Source organism: Chiloscyllium plagiosum, chromosome 5 (assembly GCF_004010195.1).
Source record: "Chiloscyllium plagiosum isolate BGI_BamShark_2017 chromosome 5, ASM401019v2, whole genome shotgun sequence".
Classification (NCBI taxonomy): domain Eukaryota; kingdom Metazoa; phylum Chordata; class Chondrichthyes; order Orectolobiformes; family Hemiscylliidae; genus Chiloscyllium; species Chiloscyllium plagiosum.
Window position 1 is genome coordinate 117,999,789 of NC_057714.1, and position 18,581 is coordinate 118,018,369.

The following is an 18,581-nucleotide window of genomic DNA, read 5'->3' on the forward strand; positions in this document are numbered from 1 at the left end:
TTGAAAGTGGAGTCGTAGGTAGATAGGATAGTGAAGAAGGCATTTGGTATGCTTTCCTTTATTGGTCAGAGTATTGAATACAGGAGTTGGGGGGTCATGTTGCGGCTGTACAGGACATTGGTTAGGCCACTGTTGGAATATTGCATGCAATTCTGGTCTCCTTCCTATCGGAAAGATATTGTGAAACTTGAAAGGGTTCAGAAAAGATTTACAAGGATGTTGCCAGGGTTGGAGGATCTGAGCTACAGGGAGAGGCTGAACAGGCTGGGGCTGTTTTCCATGGAGTGTCGGAGGCTGAGCGGTGACCTTCCAGAGGTTTACAAAATTGAGGGGCATGGATAGGATAAATAGGCCAAGTCTTTTCCCTGGGGTTGGGGAGTGGAAAGAGATGGGACCTGAGGGGCAATTTTTTTCACGCAGAGGGTGGTACGTGTATGGAATGATCTGCCAGAGGAAGTGGTGTAGGCTGGTACAATTGCAACATTTAAGAGGCATCTGGATGGGTATATGAATAGGAAGGGTTTGGAGGGATATGGGCTGGGTGCTGGCAGGTGGGACTAGATTGGGTTGGGATATCTGGTTGGCATGGACTGGTTGGACCGAAGGGTCTGTTTCCATGCTGTACATCTTTAGATGGCCACCATGTAGAGTCATACAGTGCTTTGTGTCTTATGTATTTTAATAATTCTAGCCAGTTCTTATTTAATGCACCATTCATTCCATTGGATTAGATCCCAGCAGAAATGCTTCCCTTTGCAATCTTTGTAATTTAATGGTCAGAGACTGGGCAAAACTGGCCGAAGTTCAACGTGAACAAGTGCAAGGTTGCCCATTTTGGACCAAAAAAAGAATACTTCAAAGGAACTTTCTGGATAGTATGAAGTCAACTACATTGGATCCAAAGAGACTTGTGTTCAAATGCATAGGTGTTGAAAATGTGATGAAGAGATGTAGAAAATATCAAGAAAGCGAATGGAATGCTAGCCTTTATGCTTAGACTGGAGTACAAGGATGCAGAATTTGTGCTGCGCTATAAAAGATCCTGGTTAGATTCCATTGGAGTACTCTGGGCAGTGCACATCTTACAAAGGATATATTGGCCTAGAGACAAATGATGTCCAAGACTTAGAGTAAAGTTATGAGGAAAGATTAAATAAATTGGGTCTGTTTTGTCTAGGATTTTGAAGGTCAAGGGGTGATTGATCCAAGCCTTTAAAGATATTACAGGAAAAGACAGGGTCGATAAAGAAAGAACCTGTTTCCATGAGGGATTCTTGAACTAGGGGGCATAGTCTGAAAATTGGGGCCAGACCACTGGAGATATTAGGAAGCACATCTACACAGGTTGTTTAGAATGCTCTCCCACAAATGAGGAGAATTGATGCAAGAACAGGAGTTTTAATCTGAGAAATTTAAGCAAAAGGAATATGGGTTAAAGGTAACAATGTTGAATTAGGCAAAAAATCAGCCATGACCTCAATGGATAGTAGAACAGGCTTGAACGGCCAAATAGCCTCTTCCTGTTCATTTTTAAAAAATGGTCTTGTACTCATGGGTTAGAATCCTACCACGGCAGATGGTGAAATTGAGTTTAATAATAATTAGAAAAGGTAGCCTGCTGTATTATACCTTTTTTTAATGAATCAGATGGGCTTTTCTTTTAATATCTTTCATGGAAGAAAACCTGCCATCCTTACCTGGACTGGCCTATTGGTGTCACCAGATGTGCTGCAATGTGGTTGAATGTATTGCCTATTAGTTAACTGGGGATAGGTAACAAAACAAATGAAGTTCTCCCACAGTGAATTTTTAAGAAAATCACTTTGACCAAGCTTTTGTGATTGGGCACTTTGTTATGGAAGCTTGCTGTGAAATGCATTATGTAAGTCACTACACAAAGCAGTTTAGCAATGTTACATATTTTGTTGCCTTCTCGTTTAGTTGGCTCCCGATCCCCCATTCCCACCCCCACTCTGCTTGATGTGCCTGGAATGAAAAAATATAGACTTTGTGTGGGCGAGTTGTGGTTCAAGAGTTTTGAGTAAGTCACAAAGATGATACGACAGGGCTGAGTATTGTCTACATGAACTTTTTAGCAAGTACTTTGACAAGGTTCTTGAGGTTCACATAGATGAATCACTATTAGATCCATGGGTCATACAGTCTAAGACTGTGGTGAAAGGGTATTTTTCTAACTGGAGATCTCATGATTGCCGGGATCAGTGGTGCCCACTGTTTGTTTCAAATCATTTCTGTTACAATGGAGATAGCAAGTGTGATGCTGGAAAGGCACAGTAGGTCAGACAGCACCCGAGGAGCAGGAGAAGCTACATTTCAGGTGTAAACCCTTCATCAGCAATTTCTGAAGGGCTTTTACCTGAAACGTCAATTCTCCTCCTCTGTTGCCTGACCTACTGTGCTTTTTTTCAGCATCTGCAGTCCTCATTTCCCCCAACAAGGCAGGTGATCGGATTAGTAAATTTTGCGAACAAGATTTGGGGATCAGTGGGCAATGAGGATTTCCAGAGGATACAGCAGAATTATAGGTAGGCTACACACTTGGATGGCAGATGGAATTTAATCTGGACAAATGGGAGGTGATTCATTTTGGAAGAGCTAATTGTCAGAGGCTTACAGCAAGAAACAGACCCATTGGTCCAAATGGTCCACACTGAGCAGATATCCCAATCTAGGTAATCTCATTCCACCAACATTTTAGAGTCACAGTCATACAGCATGGAAACAGACCCTTTGATCTAACCAGTCCATGCTGAACATAAACCCAAACTAAAGTGGTCCCACCCACCTGTTTCTGGCACATGTTCCTCCACATCTTTCCTATTCTTATATCCATGCAAATGTCTTTTAAACATTGTACCCACACCCACCACTTCCTCAGGAAGTTCATTTCACACGCAAACAACCCTCTTTGTTTTTAAAAAAAAAAATCGCCCTGATGTATTTTTAAAATCTGTACCTTTTTTTTTCATTATTTTATAAGCTTCTATCAGGTCACCTTTCAACCTCCTGCACTTGTATCCCTCTAAACCTTTCCTGTGCATACACCCTCCAGATGCTTTATAAATGTTGTAATTGTACCAGCCTCCTCCACTTCCTCTGGCAAATGGGGCTAAAGTAATTTCGGATATCTGGTCAGCATGGATGAGTTGGGCTGAAGGATCTGTTTCTATGCTGTATGACTCTGTAGCTGTGTATATTCCAATAAAATAGTGCCATGATAAAGCCAGCAGCTGCAAAGCAGTCAGTTAATTTTTGTTGGAGTGGCCTTTAGAACTTTTTTTCAGGACTAAATTTTAAGTTAGTTGGGCAAATCATATTGAACTGCTTTGAATCTCATGGTGGCTGTGGTTAGCATTGCTGTTTCACAGCACCAGGGACCTGGGTTCACTTCCTGCCTCTGGCCACTATCTGGGGAGTTTGCGCATTCTTCCCGTGTCTGTGTGGGTTTCCTCCCACAATCCAAAGAAGTGCAGATCAGGTGAATTAGCTGTGCTAAATTGCCCATGGTGTTAAGTGTATTAGGCGGGGCTAAATGTATGGGAATGGGTCTGGATGGGTTACTCTTCGGAGAGTCGGTGTGGACGTATTGGGCTAAATGACCTGTTTCACACTGTAGGGAATCTAATCTACTGGAAGATAGTATGATTGTAATAGTTTGGATTTTGAAAAAGGCATTTAACCAACTGCTATGTAACTGGCTTGTCAGTGAAGTTTTGAGTTGATGGAATGAAAGGAAGGGCGGCAACATGGCTATCAAGATGGTTGTGTGACAAACACTTAATGATGCAATAATCTGTTTTTTCAAACTGGGTAACATTTTATAGTCTTTCATGAGAATGGTAGAAGGGGTTAGAAACTTTAGCTATAAGGATAGATTGGAGGGTTGTTTTCCTTTTTAGAAAGATAGCTTAACTGTAGATTTGATAGAGGTGCTCTGAATCATGAGGGATTTGTCAGCATTACAAGGGAATCTTATTTTTGGTAGGCAAACATGAGAATCAGAGGAACATGCTTCTTTGCCAAAGAAGCATTGGCATCATGAGAATGTTTTTAGTGATTCTATCTCAATGAAACAATTAAAATCATTATGGGGTTCAGAAGTACTGCCCATGGGTACTGAACAGCTGCAATATTGGAAATGTGGTACGCCAGCAGAAAAGATCTCCCCAGATGTGGTTGGGGAGGGGATCTAATGTGCTTCTCCATGTTCTCCTCTTTTCCCCCTACCATCTTCCAGGGTCCCTTATGAAAGCCATTCATTCTTTAACGAGATGTAAGTGGAAAGCAAAGTTCCTTTGACACCATCCCCATCAAACTCTTCCAAGATAAGGATCTGAAGGCATTAAAACAAAATGAAGCTCCTTTTGATTCTTCTGGAAGTCCAAAATAATAAGTGAAACAGTCTCACCTGAGGCAATGTGTTAAAATCAAACGTGAATGAATTAAGTTGTTTACAGACTGAAACAAAGCTAGTAAACTAAAATAACACTGCCTGGGCTGATAGTGCACCCAGCACCTGTAGTGCCCACTGGTCTCAAGGCTTTGATCATGCTGGTGAGCGCAACATAGATAGCAGTTAAAAAGGCAGCCATGTTGCTGTAGATCTGGAGTCGCATGTAGACTAGAGCAAGCAAACTTCCTTCCTCAAAATGCAACAGTGAAGCCGATGAATTTGTTTTCGAATAGTCACCCGCTTACGTGGTGTTTATTAGTCTAGTTCAGTACCATAGCAATAACCTGGGGTTTTGAGTTACCAGTGCAATGACACTATTGGTACATCACCATTTTCTCCATACTTGAATAAATATTGTGGCAATGCTCGTTATTAAAATTGCAAAGTTTTACACGCAAGCTAATTGTACTGTATGTAATAGTGCATGCTTGTTTTTATATATCAAATTATACATGAATGCCAACATTCAGTGAAAGTGAGCTTTTAATTTCTCCATTATGCACAGTTCCTAAGTATTTTAATGTTGAAACCTGTCACAGTACTATCAAGTGGATGAGTTGCTTTTGGCTCACTCCTGCCCTTTTTCTTTCTCTTCTCCACCTCATCCAAAAAAATTTGCTGGGAAAATGGGATAAGGTTTTGTGCTGTACATCTGAGTAGTTATCTGATTTATGTTTTTATACTAGTCAAAAACCATAAGCTGAGGGCAAACCATTTTCTGTGCCATAAACATGCCTGTATCATTGGCAGATATAATCCCTATCAGTTTTTTTTTGGGCGGGTAAGTGATTATCTCCCAGCTGTTGAAACTGCTACAATGTTTTTTAAGTTAATGCACTGAGGCAGAAAGGCTTCATTTAATGCTGAAATTTCAGAAGGAATTTCGGCAAGTCTAAAGATGGTACAGTTGCAACATTTCAAAAGGCATCTGTGTGGGTATATGAATAGGAAGGGTTTGGAGGGATACGGGCTGGGTCCTGGCAGGTGGGACTAGATTGGGTTGGGATATCTGGTTGGCTTGTACTGAAGGGTCTGTTTTCATGCTGTACATCTGACTGAGGTGAGGCCATCAGAAACTAGTTTCATTCTGGGATATACGTTTTTTTGAGGAGCCCAGGGAAGGTTGGTTACTTTTAAAACAAAAATAATTGTACAGTGAGGAAACTACTTTTAGACACTATTCAAGATTGCTTGCTGTCTGTTACTATTTTGTAGATTCTGAAAAGAATTATTGAAAACAAGGGGCCAGTACCCCTTGTACCCAAATGTTTCACATAAGGAGATCATACCTAGTCAATATTGGTTCCAAGTGAAAACTGGGTACTGAAGAATGGGCTAATCAATGGAGAAATGCAATTATTTAGAGGAGAGAAGGCTACTGAAAATCTAAAAGCTGTATGCCGGAACAAAATGAGTAGGTGAGATATTAAAGAGTTAACTTGTTTTACTGACCCGCAATAAATTGAGTGCCCCGGGGGTAAGATGGCGTGTCTTTGCCTTTATATGTGGAATGTGCGAGGTTTACACAGCCATTTCCCTGCCATTCATGGATGATTTACATTTTCATCCAGAAATCAATAAGAACATTATAGTTTGAATTTAACTAATCCCCTATTGTTACAAAAAACAATTTGCAACTGATTCACCATTAAGGGATGACTTGCATTTCATTGTTTCTGGAGATGGGATGGTCATTGCATTGTATTTTGAGTGGAATGTGACTGAGGGGATGGCTGAGGGTTGTCTTGTGGGCAATACTACCTATGGTGTTGAGAGTTTTGTATAAACAAAAGACTGTGTTTCCTTTGTTCAGTGAGCTTTTGCCTCAACCCCATAAGCTCTGCGAGGTGTTAAAGGTTCCTCCAGAAAACTTGTACTGTGCTTAATAAATTTAGTTGCTTGTTCACAATGTTGCTGTTGCAGTTGCATAAAGTATGTAAGAATCTCAAGAGTAAAAGAGCCTAATGTAGGTGGTTAGGCCCTTTTTGAGAAAAAATTAAGTATGAATATAGAAGGCAAGACGACCATGTAAGCTTAAACAGTGAATCTAGAACAAATGTGCCTTTTGAGATCAAGCCATTGACTGAAATCCTGTTTAACTGGGGAGGAGGAGGCCAAACATTAACAGTCTAAAAAGAGCTAGAAGCATTCTAGAAAGTGCTTTAACAAAGATCAGGAATACTGCTTGAAACCCTGATTAGGAAGTTTTTGTGGCTATGAACTAGGAGAGTTTTTAAAAAAAAATCTACAAAGCTGTAGAAAATTTAGACAAACAGATGAAAAGTGGGGGCCAGGCAGCCTTGTCACAGGTGGATACTCTTAGAATAGAGTGCTTTAGGAAGACACAAAATGCTAAAATATGACATGTCTAGTGGTTTTGAAGCTAAATTGGGGGAACTCCTTTACTGATGACAAGGAAAGCAACTTTAAATGTTAGCAACTGGTGCCTGCGAATATGAATCTAATTATCCATAGAATTAATTGATTTTTATTATTGAATGCATTTCTGCAGGTAGACTTGCTTAAATGAAATACCTTGTGCACCTCCAAACAGGAACCAAATGCAGTGGAGTTGTTCTGAACGTGTGTGTATGGTCTAAATAATGCCTCTAGAGATTTGTACTTCTCAGTACAGTCTATTATTAAAATTTAGTTATCTTCAGTTAATAGCAGGTCTTTTAACTATGCCATGAGAAGCAGCTTGCAGATTTTTTTGCTGGAATGGAACCATGAATTTGAAAACTGTCAAATGGATTTCAGACCTGAATATTAAAACTGGAAGTCCGGTTTCTAGGACTTCTGAATAGATTAGATTCTAAATTGGGCAATGGATTGAATGTCATTTGCATCAGCAGTCTTGTTTGAAAAATGTTAACACCAGTGATGTTAGTCAAAGAACGGTTCATAAAGATGCAACTGCATCCAAAATTGAAATTGAATTACAAGTTTAATTGGAAGGCTGAGTTGACTGGGCATCCAGACATGGTCTGATGCCAGTATTCAAGTTGAATGTAACTTCATAAATTCTCTCTTCTGGTGAACAAAAACTCAAATATTGAAATTGGAGCATTATGATTTGAGAGTGAGGAGCCAGAAACAAAATCCAAAGTTGATGGATGAACTCAGGTATGGCAACATCTATGGTGAGAGTTAACTTTTTGGATCCAGCGAGCTTTCCTCAGAACTGATTATAAGCCAGGAAAAATTAGTGTATATATTGAAAATGAGCTGGAGCCAAGGGGGGGGGGGGGGAAATAAATGGTTGGACAGAAGAAGTGGTAAATGTCAGCTGAAGAGAATGAATAGCTGCTAAGGGGGACCATTAGTAGCTGACAGTGGGATAGGAAGGTAAGCTCAGCGTGGGCTCTGTTAGAACACTGTAGCAAGCTTGAGACAGGGAATACAGTGCTGTGTTGAAATGGTGGGCAACCAGAAGCTCTGGATCATTTTTGTAGATAGGTGTTTTTCTGTTCTGCAAAGTGGTTGTCCAGTCGTGTCCCATTCTTTGTGGAGGAGTCCACATTGAGCCTGAAAATTGATTTTAGTGATGCTTGTGTTGATCTGAGTTGCATTCTAAAGTGGAGATGTTTGTTTTCCCTGTTGGGAAAATTAGGTAAATATTTTCCTTTTTTAGCTTGAAGCTGAAACGATCCAAAGATACTCCAATTTTAGCGGCAGAAGCTCTTGATAAATATAACACTTTATTAGCAAAAGCATTCAGAAGTTCTGATGGGATCCAGCAGCTATTTTAGTGCTATGATGAAATATCACTGTAGGGTATTAGATACTGATGAAGCAACCTGTGACAGCTTAGTCATCGTGTTTCTTTTTAAGAAAAAAAAACAGAAATACAAGCGCAGCAACAACACAGAAAATAACCAAATAAACGAGGTATTCTGGGAATGCCTCAGCCAAGACAAGTCTGTCTGGAGGCAGGTCTTGTAACATTCGAGCCCAGGCAGTTGAAAACCAAAGAGGTACCAGAACACTAAGTGTGAAAGGCTGAGGAATGAGGCTGGGAGCCTATGGGGTGGGATTGGGGGGCAAAGGTAGCTGAGAGTGCAATAGGTGGATGGAGGTGGGGGTAAAGGTCAGAGAGGAGACTGTGCCCATGTGTCCTAGTCTCCCTGCCTAATGGAAACAAATTCCCAGTGTCCACACTTTCTAAACCATGTATTATCTTAAGTTTTTTCTATTAGGTCTCCCCTCGACCTTCTAAACTGGAATGAATATGATTCCAGGATCCTCAACCGTTCATTGTATGTTAGGCCTACATTTCCAGGCATCATTTGTGTGAATCTCAGCTGGATACGCTCCAGTACCAGAATGTCCTTCCTGAGGTGTGGGGCCCAAAATTGGACACAGTATTCTAAATGGGGCCTAACTAGAGCTTTATAAAGTCTCTCAGAAGCACATCGCTGCTTTTATATTCTAACCCTCTTGAGATAAATGACATTACATTTGCTTTATTAATCATGGGCTCAACCTGCAAGTCAGCCTTGAGAGAATTCTGGGCTTGCACTCCCAGATCACTTTGTACTTTGGCTTTGAGATTTGTGTTTAGGAAATAGTCTATGCCTATATTCTCTTTTTTCCAAAGTGCGGGCCCTCACATTTGTTCACGTTGAATTTCATCCGCCTCTTCCTGGGCCACTCTCCTAAACTGTCTAAATCTTTCTGCAGCCTCCACACCTCAGTACTACCTGCCTGTCTGCTTAACTTCATATCATCGGCGAACTTTGCCAGAATGTCTCCAGTCTCTTCATCCAGATCATTAATATATAAACAGCTGTGGCCCCAACACTGAACCCTGCAGGACACCAGTTGTCACCAGCTGCCATTCTGAAAAAGAACCTTTTATATCAATTCTCTGCCTTCTGTTGGACAGCCAATCCTCAATCTATGCCAGTAGCTCACCTTAACACCATGGGTCCTCACCTGATGCAGCAGCCTCCTGGCCTTTTGGAAGTCTAGATAGATAACATCCACTGGGTTTCCCTGGTCTAATCTACTTGTTACCTCTTCAAAGAATTCTAACAGGTTTGTCAGGCATGACCTCCCCTTACTAAATCCATGCTGACTCGTTCTAATCTGATCCTGCACTTTCAAGAATTTAGAACTCTCCTTAACGATGGATTCTGGAATTTTACCAATCGGCCTTTAATTTTCCATCTTTTGTCTTGATCCTTTCCTGAACAAGGGGGTTACAACAGTGATTTTTTTTTTCCCCAATCATCTGGGATTTTCCTTGACTCATGACTTGTGAAAGATCACAACCATTGCCCTTGCTGATTCCTCAGCCACCTCCCTCAGAACTCTAGGATGTAGCCTATCAGGGCAAGGGGATTTACCAATTTTTAGACCTTTTAGATTTTCTAGCACTTTCTCTTTTTTGTAATGGCTACCGTACTCTACTCTGCCCATGACTTTGTTCGGATGTATTGAAATTAGTATTGTTTCTAATATCACTGGCTAGTTTACCTTCATACTTGATCCTCACCTTCCTTATTTCTCTTTGTTATCCTCTGTTTTTGTAGTCTTCCCAATCTTCTGATTTTTTTTTTCTTCCCCCAGTGCTCTTGGCTACTTTATAGGCTCTCTTTTTCTTTGATTATATTTCCTGACTTCCTTTGTTAGCCATGTCTAATTCCACCTCGCAACCGAACCCCTGATAATCCTTTCTTTGAGATGAACCTCTGTACTGTGTCCTCAATTACACCCAAAACTCCTGTTGTTGCTCTACTGTCTTCCCCACTAGGCTGTGCTTCCAGTCAATTTTTGTCAAATCCTTTCTTTGAGATGAACCTCTGTACTGTGTCCTCAATTACACCCAAAACTCCTGCTGTTGTTGCTCTACTGTCTTCCCCACTAGGCTGTGCTTCCAGTCAACTTTTGTCAGTTTCTCTCTCATGCCCCTGTCATTACCTTTTTTATTTAACTGTAACACCATTACATCTGATTTTGCCTTCTCTCTTTCAAACTGCAGACTGAACTCATCATATTATGATCACTGCCTCCTAAGTGTTCCTTACTTTAAGAACTTTTATAAAGTCTGGCTCATTGCATAACACTAAATCCAGAATAGCCTGCTCCCTTGTTGGCTCCATCACAAGCTGTTCCAAAAAGCCATCCTGTAAGCAATCCATCAATTCCCTTTCTTTGGGTCCACTGGCAACATTATTCACCCAGTCCATTGCATATTGAAGTCCCCCATGATCACAGTGACCTTGCCTTTCTGACATGCTCTATCTATTTCCTGGTACATTTTGCACCTATGGTCCTGGCCACTTGGGAGGGCTGTATCTAAATCCCATTCTGGTTTTTTGCATTTGTGGTTCCTCAACACCACCCACACAAACCACACATCATCTGACCTTATGTCATTTAATGCCATGGATTTAATTTCATTCTTAACTAACAAGGCAACCCCACCCCCTCTGCCCACCTCCCCTGTCTTTTCAATAAGTTGTAAATCCTTGGATGTTTAACTGCCAGTCTTGAACTCCCTGCAACCATGTATGTGATTCCTACCACATCATTCATAATGATTTGTGCCATTAATTCATCTACTTTATGAATACTACGAGAATTCAGTTAAAGTGCCTTAATGCTAATTTTCTTATCCTCATGATTGCCAACATCTCTCGTAATATGTCCTAAGCTATCCATCCTTTTGCTTCATTCCCAGTCTAACCTGCTGCTTATCTTTCTACTTGACTCCATACTCCCTGTTGCTTTGCTTTTCTTTTCCGCTCGCGTGCTCTCTCTCGCGCGCTCACCCTATTTCATGGGACACAACCGATGCTTGTGTCCCATGAAATGGAATCCCTCTTTCCCACACCAATCTTAGCTATGTGTTTACTTCCCTACTTTTCTTAACCCTATGCCAATTAGCACATGGCTCAGGCAGTAATCCAGAGATTATGACCCTCAAGAACCCTTCAGCTATTTTCTTATCTGAAGAAGGGCCTGTGCCCGAAACGTCGAATCTCCTGTTCCCTGGATGCTGCCTGACCTGCTGTGCTGTTCCAGCAATAAAGTTTCAACTTTGATCTCTAGCATCTGCAGACCTCACTTTCTCCTATTTTCTTATCTCCTATCACAAGTCTTCCTACATCAATTTTGAGTTCTTCCATTTCCTTCCTAGTGCTTGTTACTCCCCAAACAAGTCCTTCTTTCTAGCATTGCCTATATTGTTAGTGCCAACGTGGATCACAACTGGATCTTCTCCCTCCCATTCCAATATCTTTTTAAAAGCCAGTCGGAGATGTCTTTCACCCTGGCACCAGGCAGGCAACACATCATATGGGATCCTGATCTGGTTTGCAAGAGGATACTATCTGTCCCCCTAATTATAGAATTCCCTCTTACAACTGCTTGTCTTTTTTGCTTCCCTCTCTTGAATGGCCTTCTGTACCATGGTGCTGTATCAGCTGGCTCATCCTGTCCACAGCTCTCTTCCTAATCCATAGGGGAAGCAAAAATCTCATACCGTTGGGCAAGGTAGAGGGCTGATGCTCCTCCACTCCTGTATTCAGAATCCCCCTACGAGTCTCAAATACAGTCACACCATGTTGTTCCTGATCACTAACTGAATTTGAATTACTTAATCTACTGAGTGCGACTGCCTCCTGAATCAAAGCATCCAGGTAACTCTTTCCCCCTCCCGAATGTGCTGCAGTGTTTGAAGCTCTGATTCCAGATCATCATTTCTGATCCAGAGTTCTTCCAGCAACCGACACTTGCTGCAGATGTGGTCACTGTCATTTACAATGGAATCAGCTAGCTTCTGCATCATATAGCTGCAGCATATCACCTGTCCAGCCATCTCTTCTTATTTAATTTATGCAAATTAGAGTTAAATAATTTCTAGTACTTTTCTGTGGTCTTATTCAACTAACCAGCTAATAGTAAACTCTTAATTAATCACACAATACACAAGAAATATCAATTGAAACGCCTTCCCTTAGCAACACACAAGTCCTCTTTTTTGGTTAGAGGACGACGACAGGTGGGAGACACTACATCTGTAGTGCTCTGGATTAAGCTGCTGCCCAAATATACACCCAGCAGCAGTCCTCTGCACCTTGCAGTGGCCTCTCCCACTGCTGCTCCTTTAAAAACTGTTCTCGTGCTCTCTTCCTGGCAGCCCTCATTCCTCTCTGCCCTCCCTCCTTGCTGCTCTAAAAATGGAGACCTGGAGGGGTTCTGTCCTTGTTGTGTTTGGAGGCGTGGGGTTCGAGGGCAGAGGTGCAGGATGTGAATGAGGTACATTGGAGGGCATCGTCAACCATGTGAGAAGGGAAATTGTGGCCTTGAAAGCAGGAGGCCATCTGGTGTGTTGTGTGGTGGAACTGGTCCTCCTGGGAACAGATGTGGCGGGGGAATTGGGAATAACTATAACCTGTCCTGGGCTTCCCACGTAGATATGATTGGTCAAGAAAGCACAATAATGCCTCTTAGGCAGCTCAGGAAACTTGGTGTGTCCATAAGGACCCTCGCCAACTCATACTGTAGAAAGCATATTGTCTATCTGTATGTGCAAAACAGCCTGGTATGACAACTGCTCTGCCCAGGGCAGCAAGAAACTACAGGAGGTTGTGTGCGCAGCCCAGACCATCATGGAACCCAACCTTCTATCCATGGATAGACTAGAGTGGTGCTGGAAAAGCACAGCCAGTCAGGCAGCATCTGCTGATGAAGGGCTTTTGCCCGAAATGTCGATTTTCCTGCTCCTCAGATGCTGTCTGTCTGGCGGTGCTGTTCCAGCACCACTCTGATCTAGACTGATTTCCAGCATCGGCAGTACTCACTTGTTCCTAGTTGATTCTATCCATGGACTCCCACTTATGTGGCCCGTTCCGTGGAAAGGCTGCTAATGTTATCAAAAACCCATTGCACCCTGGTAATGCTCTCCTAAAGCCTCTTCCATCAGGCAAAAGATACAGAAGCCTAATTAAATGAAATCAACCGTGATAACACAACTTAATTCAATGTCCTTGATTGGTCAAACCCTTGGAAAATTTGGGAAGGTAGCAGGAAGGTGCAAAAACCTGGCCCTGGCAGGCATTGACCTAAACCCACTTCATAGCCTAACTGGAGATATGTATGGACATGGCAGAGACCAGACCAGCTTGCCCTCTGACAAGAGACACATATGAAATCAACCAGTAAAGAGAAATGGACCAAAGATTTGTGGTTAGTACTGCTGCCTCACAGCACCAGGGTTCAATTCCCGCCTCAGGCGACTGTGTAGAGTTTAGACATTCTCCCTCTCTGCGTGGGTTTCCTCCCACAATCCAAAAATGTGTAGGTTAGGTGAATTGGCCATGCTAAATTGCCTGTGGTGTGAGGTGAAGGAGTAAATGTAGGGGAATGAATCTGGATGGGTTGCGGGTCGGTGTGGACTTGTTGGGCTGAAGGGCCTGTTTCCACACTAAGTAATCTAATCTAATTTGATGAACTAGCAAAGTTTACAAGTATTTGAGAAGCATTTAAATTGCTAAAGAATCACATAATTGAGATGTTAAAATTGTAAAGTTTTTAATTCTTTTGTTATCTTTGAATAAAGTGACTTCCTGCTCGTTCATGGTGTCATCCTTTCCCTGATGCCAGCAAAGGTACCTGGGTAAATTACTTTCATATATACTGGTTGAGGATTCTAGAGCTGCCCTGTTCCAGTCAACACTACATAATTCTGTGAACGAAACACCATTGCAGGTTGGTTTATTGTCATTTTAAAATAAATTGAGAAACGTCAACTCTCCTCTTCAGATGCTGCCTGATCGGCTGTGCTTTTCCATCGTTGCCCTTTTTATATTCCTATGCTTGTCTAAAAGTCTTTTAAATGCCCCTATCATATCTGCCTCCACTGCCGCACTTGGCAGTGTGTTCCAGACTCGTACCACTGTTTTTTAAAAAAAAACTTACCTTCACATCTTTTGAACTTTGTTCCTCTTTTTAAATGCATGCCCACTAGTTTTAGACATTTTTACACAGGTGTCCTCAAGTGAGTGGTGAGAGGATAAGTTAAACATTTGACCAATACTTCAAGTTTTTTTTTAATTTACAAAGTTCTTTAAAATTAAAGATCCTCTAGAGCAGCCATCTTAAAGATTAAGAATCCTGCTGTGAAACTGCAAGAATTTATTAAATAAATCTGGCACGTAACCAATTCATTTTAGTCTGATATCTAATACTCCCTAAAATAAAACCAAGAACTGCACTTGCTGGAGAAACGAGTGTGACAGGAACATGGAAAAGGTAAATGACGAGGTCTTGGAGGTGGGGGAGTCCAGAACTAGAGGACATAGATTTCAAGTGTGAGGGGAAAGATTTAAAAGGTTACCCTTTTCCTGCAGAGAATGGTGCGTGTGTGGAATGAGCTGCCAACGAAAGTGGTGGAGGCTGGTACAGTTAGTGTTTAAGAGGTTTCTGGGTGGGTATATTAGGAAGAGTTTTGAAGGATATGGGCCAAGTGCTGGCAAATAGCTGGTTGGCATGGACGAGTTGGACCCTAGGGCCTGTTGCTGTGTTGTACATGTGACTATCTGGAGAGAATGCCTAGTAGTATTTTGGGTCCAGTAACTGCTCTGTTTTTGTTTCATCAGCTGTTCCCTGTTCAATCAGTTTAGAAATCTGTTTATGATATTGTTTCTGTTCTGTTTTGGATATTTCACTTTGGATATGAAACTTAAACTTCATTTTTACAAGTTTCAACACTGAACATTCTTGTACTGTAGGTTATGTGCTGCTTAATGACCCAAATTGTGGTTTCTGCTCAACCTGTGTGCCCCATATGTAACAAGCTTTCTACTCACATCTATCAACAAGCATCCATTTGAGTCCAAGAATGGCAAACTTGGGAAGTCACAACCTAGATTTTTGAGACATTTACGTTGAGTGACAAGCTCTGAATAACAGCATGAGTGGCCCTTGCTAACAGGTTGACTAGGCATATCCACTGTCCATTAAGCACCATGGAAAGTACTGAATGTTATTCCTGAGCTAAGGGTAATAAAATGTAAATTTATTTTTTCCCTTAAACTTGCTTAATTTAAAGTTGGTTTTAGAGTTAAAATGTTCATTAATTATGTACTGTTTCAAAACTCAATATTTTCTTTATTTAAAGCAAATATTTTAGTACATGAATCTGCAGCACAAACCTTCCATTGATACTGAGGGAACGTGACTCAAATGTTTAAAATGAGGTTCAGAACTTCATGAGTTGATGCAAAATGATTTTGCGTCATCAAGGTATGTAGCTGTCTTACTGTTGGGTATTACCATTTAATCTCTAATTCTGCAATTGTGTAAATTCACTGGTAACCTCTTTGCAAAGCCTGTATGAGGAGTATTCGGATCTGAATAGTAGACTGATTTTTATTTATAGACCAGTTTTTTTTTTTTTTGGTCTTGTGCTTTTCTCCATCTACACTAACTTTTTAGTAGCTATGTAGAAAAATTGTTTCTCTGTGCTACCTATCATTTTTGAATTTAGTGCCACACAAGGATAACTTGCTTTCTTAATACTGTGTTTGAAGTATTTGAGAAAATTAAAATTCAGTATTATGAACCAAGGTTAAATGTGGGCTGTTAGCATGCAGGCAGGACTCAAACTATAATCAGCTCCTTGTATGAGAACTATGTGCATTTCACTTGTGGGTTTGGCAATCACCCATCAGGATCTAGGTAAGCCTATCCCCACGTTGAATAAGCTCTTGGGTGCTGAGGATGGTCTGTATTATATTTGTTTTTTTTTGTTTTGATCAATGGCCTGTCTCTTGAATGCTGAACTTTGCTGATATCTCTATCCCAGCTAACATATTTGGTAAGCTTATTGATCTTAAAGGAGTGGGACATTTTTGTTTGTGTAGTTATTGTATTCATTCACTTCACACTTCAGCCTAGAGTGGCCATCACTGAACTGACTTTTTGCTGCTTTATTGGTAAAATGTTATTCTTATGGATATGTTCTCTTTGTCTATGTAGACACTTGTTATTTAAGCATAATTAATAGGTTGAGGGTTGGAAACTAGGTCCAATATCAGAATTTTGATTTTTGAAATTGTCCCTTTTATCTCCGTTTTGTAGTGCATTCTTGGGGATTTCTTTGGCTTAGCTGCAAAAGATGAAGAATGGCATGATTTTCATGTTTGTACATTCATGCTTTAGATTAAGACTATATTTTCCCTCATCTTTGACCTGTTTTTCAATCCTCCAAGTAATGGTTGACACTTTTTCCTTTCGAAATTGACCGTTGACCAGCTGAGTGGGACTACTCCAGTTTCATTTTTAACTAGTCTTTGAAGAATCTCAAACAATGAATTCCTTTTGTCAACTTGAGTGTTCCCATGAGGTTAATTTCTGCTTCTCCAAATTTTCCAGCTACATTTCTGTTCTTCAAATCCAGAGTGTTAGATTATACTTCTATGCTGATGACACCCAACTTTATCTCACAATCACCTCTCTCCACTTCACTGCTGTTGCTTGTTTACATCCAGTAAAGTATAAATATACACTTTTTTTCTCTAGGAAAACTGAAACCATTGTTTTCAGTCTGTCTTCCCAAGCTACCAACTCAATCCTTCTCCCCAGCAATGGTCTGAGGTTGAATGACTTTGAAAGCTTGCTGTTAAGTTGACCAAGATGAACTACCAATCTCTCCATTTTTGTGCCATCTTCAGGTGGCCATTTTCCACCACTGTACCATTCCTCAGTTGAACTCTTTCTTAATTTCAGCTCATCTGCTGCTGAAACTCATCCAGGTGCTTTTGTTTTGTATTATCTTGAGATTTGACTATTCCAGTGTGGTCCTGGCTGGTGTCTCATTCTAAACTCCATTAGGTTAAGAGTGGCTCAATTTATAGCACATCTCCTTTTCACTACTCCCCCTGTGTTTGCTGGCTGTCTAAGCCACAAAGATTCACTAATCCGTAAGTGGAGACTATTCCATCACACTCCTGACTTGTGTCTTACACGTGGGGAGGCATTAGCCTGGTGATGATATAGCTAGACTAATAATCTAGACTATGTTTTCCGCAATGCATTGGAGCTCCTTCCAATGAATCATCAACATTTTGTTTCCTTTATTCATTTACAGGATGAGAGTGTCTCTGGCTAGTCAGGATTTATTGCCCTAATTGCCCAGTGGCCAGTTAAGTGTAGCCACATTGCTGTGGGTCTGCTGTCACATTTAGGCCAGCAGTATCCTTCCCTAAAGAAGGTGAGTGAACCAGATGGTCATTGTTAAATTCTTAATTCCAGATATTTATTGTAATCACATCCCACCAGCTGCCATGGTGGGATTTGAACTAAGGTCCTTAGGGCATTACCTGAGTCACTAAGACTGACAGCCAAGCAATAATACCACTAGGCCATACCTCTCCATGATGCAGTCATAGACTATGTTTTCCGCAATGCATTGGAGCTCCTTCCAATGAATCATCAACATTTTGTTTCCTTTATTCATATTAATCTAGACTCCCAAGTAATGTTCTAGGGACCTGGGTTTAAATACAGCCACAACAGAAGGTGGAATTTGAATTCAGTATGCTTTTTTAAAAAAAAATTGAAAAGGGGGCCTACCGTACAAATTGATTGACAGGGGCCAGTTTGGGCCAAAGTGCCTGTCTCTGTGCTGTAGGACTCTGACTCTGGATCCATTGCCAATTATCAGGAAAAACCCATCTGTTTTGCTAATCCCCTTTTTAGGGAATGAAACTGCCATCTTTAGCTGGTCTGGCCTATGTGTGACTCTAGCGATGTGGTTGATTCTTATTGCCCACCACTAACTGACCAGAAAACAATTAAATATTAACCAAACTGGTGATACCCTCATCCTGGGAATGAATAAAGGGGAAAATGACAAAGGATTTGGGAGTCTGGCATTTGCTTGCTGTAGAATTCTAGCCTCTGACATACTGGTTCAGGTTAGCAGGTTAGTTAGCATCCAAGGAGCTGGAGAATTGATGTTTCAACCCTTCATCAGAAATGTGCGCCCCACCACCACCACCCAAGATTAAAATGTTGTTTTACCACAGTCTTAGATTAGATTACTTTACAGTGTGGAAACAGGCCCTTCGGCCCAACAAGTCCACACCGACCC

General features: G+C 41.1%; 1 protein-coding gene across 3 annotated transcripts in view; it reads left to right on the top strand.

The window, feature by feature from the left end:
• The window catches only part of grinaa (glutamate receptor, ionotropic, N-methyl D-aspartate-associated protein 1a (glutamate binding)), a 95,735-nt gene that overhangs the window by 12,389 nt on the left and 64,765 nt on the right, over positions 1-18,581 (top strand). Inside the window, exons 2-3 of one of the 3 annotated variants that reach the window (XM_043690909.1) lie at positions 14,046-14,194; positions 15,606-15,730. The exons of 1 other annotated variant lie outside the window; for it this stretch is intronic. The gene's annotated coding sequence lies outside the window, so the exon portion shown is untranslated. Of the gene's footprint in view, positions 1-14,045; positions 14,195-15,605; positions 15,731-18,581 lie in introns of those variants that run through there. One more of the 3 variants, XM_043690911.1, reaches the window with a different exon arrangement.